Below are 4,046 nucleotides of genomic sequence, written 5' to 3'. Positions count from 1 at the left end.
ATGGAAGATGTATTTCATAGGTTCAGTTCTGGGACCAATTACAACATCAAGCAATTTTCAGGCACCAGCTGAGTGTCCTACAGTTCAACTCAACTCTGACACTATCTGCCTGGAGATAGCATCAGATTCCCCCAGGTTCAGGGCTCAGTCCCAGGGGACTGACCTCCACTTCAGATGCCAACTGCAAGTCCAGATTGTCACTTGTGCTTCTGGCTGCCTGGCTATAGATCAGAGGTCCCCATAACCCCTTCGCTGGTTTCAATTAATTTGATAGAGTGGCTCATAGAACTCAGGAAACCAGTTGGCTCACTAGATTTTTGGTTTATTACCAAAGATATTAAAGGATAGGAATCAACAGCCAGGTGAAGAGATACATGGGGTAAGGTCCCGAGCAAAGGAGCTTCTGTTCTAATGGAATTTGGGTCCAGGCATTGTGGCATGTGGAAGCATTCTGGTTCACCAACCTGGAAGCTCTTCAAAACTTGTTTTTTGTTTCAGTTTTTTTATGGAGGCTTCGTTACATAGGCATGATTGATCAAATCATTGGTCATTGGTGATTGATTCAAGCTCCAGCTCTCTTCCCTCCCCAGAAATGTTTGAGAGTCTGTTTCTGTTTCATAAATAAGTTTATTTGTGTCGCTTTTTTTTTTTTTAAGATTCTACAAACAAGTGATATCATATGATATTTTTCTTTCTCTCTGGCTTACCTCATTTAGTATGATAATCTCCAGGTCCATCCATGTTGCTGCAAATTGTATTATTTTATTCTTTTTTATGTGGTATATATATTTATATATATATACCACATCTTCTTTATCCAATCATCTGTCAATGGACATTTAGGTTGTTCCCATGTCTTGACTGTCACCTATTTTGGGTTGATTGTGTTGTAGCCCACACTCTTTCTCTTAGGTGTCATCTGTGTGAACTTTTGGTCTACACCAGTTGTTCTCAAATGCATTTTGCTGTCCCTCTCCCTCCCATCCGCAGGGACTTTGGGCACCATCTGGAGACATTTTTGGTTGTCACAACAAGAGGGAGGGAGGTGCTATTGGCAAGCTAGTGGGTAGAGGCCAAGGATGCTGCTAAGCATCCTGTCCATACACAGGACAGACCCCCCCCCACTCCCGCCCCTCGACTCTGCAACCAAGAATTCTCCAGCCCCAAATGTCAGTAATGCTGCAACCAAGAGATTTTGGTCTGTCTAAATCTCTTCACTAAGCCTTTGGTCCTCAAAGTCCCTTGGTGAATGGTTCCAGGAAGAAGTGGGATGTGCACCCCCTGCCTGGATGGTGGATGGGGTATGGGGGCACCAATCTGGAGCCTTTTCTCAAGTTCTCTGCTAGATGCTGGGGGAGGAATTTCCTCTCCACCGTCCATGTTTCCCTCTGGGCTTATATAGAGCAGTTGGCTGGTCAGCCTAAAATGTATCAAAGTACAAGCTGCTGCCTTCCAAAGGCATTTTCACCAACCATCATCCCGAAGAGCTTGTGTAAAATAAGCGAGTAAATATCACATCGGGTGGTTGTGACAAGTGAAGGAGATGACAGAACTGAAGTGTTTAGCATGGGATGACCCACAAGTGCATCTTCTTCTCACTGTTTTTGTTATGGCTTCTTTGATGTGTCAAAGGCTACAGTCCCCAGTTATTCCTTCAAATGCTAACCCAGGTCTTGCTGTGATGGCATTTTGCAGATATAGCTGTCTAGCATGTTGTCCCCAAGGAGGTGACATTATGTAAGAGAGATTATGCTGTGTCACCTGGGCGGGCCTGTAGGAATTATGTGGAAGGCCTTACAAGCAGGGCTGAGGCTTCCCCAAGGGAAAGAAGGAAAGCTGCCCTTGAGCCTGTGCCTGTGGGCTCCAGCCCTGCCGAGGTCTTTCTTTCCTGACTCTCTGCTTCAAGGATATCCGTGTGCTCAGCCAGTGCCCGCGATTGCATAGGTAATTCCTTGTAATAAATCTCTTAATATATGTTAGCTCCTCCTGGGTCTGCTTCTCTGATTGAAACTTGGTTAGTATTCAAAGTATTTTATGTCCACTTGGTAAGAGATATTTCAAAGTTCTAGAAGCATATTTAAAAGATTCTGCTGAAACCCCTGTCCCCTCCCACTTCTAGTCAAATCTTTCTGTAGTTGAGGCCAAGCAGGTAAATAGGATGTGGAATCGGTCTGGCTGGTTAAGTAGACATGAGTGATCTGTACGCACTATAAACTAGCAATCTGAAAATAAGTTTCAGGATAAGAAAGGTGGGGAAAAAATATATATACACAGGCACATATGAAATCAATAAAATATTCATTTTTATTAATGAATTATGAATTTTGATCAATTTCTGGAGTGTATTACAATGCTGAGCCCTGCTGTAAGGGGAACGTATAGAGTGGCAGAGGCTTCATATAGGACTTGGACACATATGGCTTATAAATTGTTAAGGATGCACATTATACAGTTCTGTTACAGCAGTTAAAAAGTCTTATTAATGATCAAGTGGCTGATCCCTGCATTCCTCATATATTTATTGCACTGTCCAGGGCTCTGTGCTAGGCACTGGAATTAATGTCTGAGACCAAGACTGCCATGTGAGTTATGAACTGGTTTGGGGAACATGGTCCTGATAAATAAAAGTCAATTACAACATAACAATGAAATGGCAAGTGAGAAGGTGCTCTGGGGACCTGGAGAGCTTACAACCTGGACCTGGTGGTTCATGGACACTTTGTAGGGGAAATGACACTGCATCTTAAATCAGAGGACAGGTGGGCATGAAGATAAAGAGCTGGAGGCAGGTGTTTAATGCTGTTAGTCTAGCAAACAGTGTGTTGAACAGGTGCGGTGTTTCTTGTTACTGCTCTTCTGTTTAGATTCTTTCTTGGATGTTCCATATGAACCTCATACCTTGATATAAACTGGGGACTGCATGCGAGGCTAAGACTCACAGCTTTTTTTCTGGTAGAAAATCATCCACTGTGAAAACCTTCTGGGTAGAAATAATAAGGACAGTCCAGTTTGGCTGTTTTTCTGGCCATCCTGTATGTACAGGTTGAGGGTGGTACACTAGAAGTTAAGAAAATTATGAAGGGAACACATGTAGCACAAACATAGACTTGATGGTAAATTTCAGAGTAACAGAATTTAGAGGCAACCCTGAAAGCCTGATAGTATAAAGACAAACACAAACAAAGCCTTCATGGAATCTATTATAGAACTTGTTTTATTTTCCAAAATATAGCACAGACGACTGAGATTATAGAAAAGTTCAAGTCCTTGGACAAATTAGTGTGCGATGGATTTGTAATGGGCTATTTGGAATAAATCACATTATCGTCAAGTTTTGACATCATGAAAGTCTTAAAATGCCTCAGATACGACCAGAGGGAGACACTGGAAGTGATGATCATGAGACATCAAGTGACAATGATAATGCTCTTTCCCTAAGCAATATATGTCTAGTATGTTTTTATTTGCTCTCTTTCTTTAAATATAGTTGACATACAATATTATGTTAGTTCAGGTGTACTACGTACATGGTGATTTGACATTTGCATACATTATGAAATGATCACCATGGTAAGTTTGGTAACCACCGGTTCCTGTACAAAGTTATTATAATATTATTGACCGTATTCTTTATGCTATGTATTACATCTCTGTGGCTTATTTATTTTATAACTAGAGATGTGTACCTCTTAATCCCCTCACCTATTTTCTCCTCCCCCCGTCATACCCCTCTTCCCTCTGGCAACCATATATTTGTTCTATTATCTATGAATCTGTTTTCATTGTGTTTTGTTTGATTTTAGATTCTGCATATAAGTGAGATCATGCAGTATTTACTTTCTCTGTCTGACTTATTTCACTTAGCATGATACCTTTTGGATCCATCCATGTTGTCACAAGTGGTAAGATTTCATTTTTTTCAATGGCTGAATAACATCCCATGCCACATCTTCTTTATCCACTCATCTATCGATGGAAGCAACACTTAGGTTGCTTCCACATCTTGGGTATTGAGAATAAAACTGCAATGAACATAGGGGTGCATT

Source organism: Camelus bactrianus, chromosome 23 (assembly GCF_048773025.1).
Source record: "Camelus bactrianus isolate YW-2024 breed Bactrian camel chromosome 23, ASM4877302v1, whole genome shotgun sequence".
In the NCBI taxonomy this organism is placed as follows: domain Eukaryota; kingdom Metazoa; phylum Chordata; class Mammalia; order Artiodactyla; family Camelidae; genus Camelus; species Camelus bactrianus.
This window is presented reverse-complemented; position numbering follows the sequence as displayed.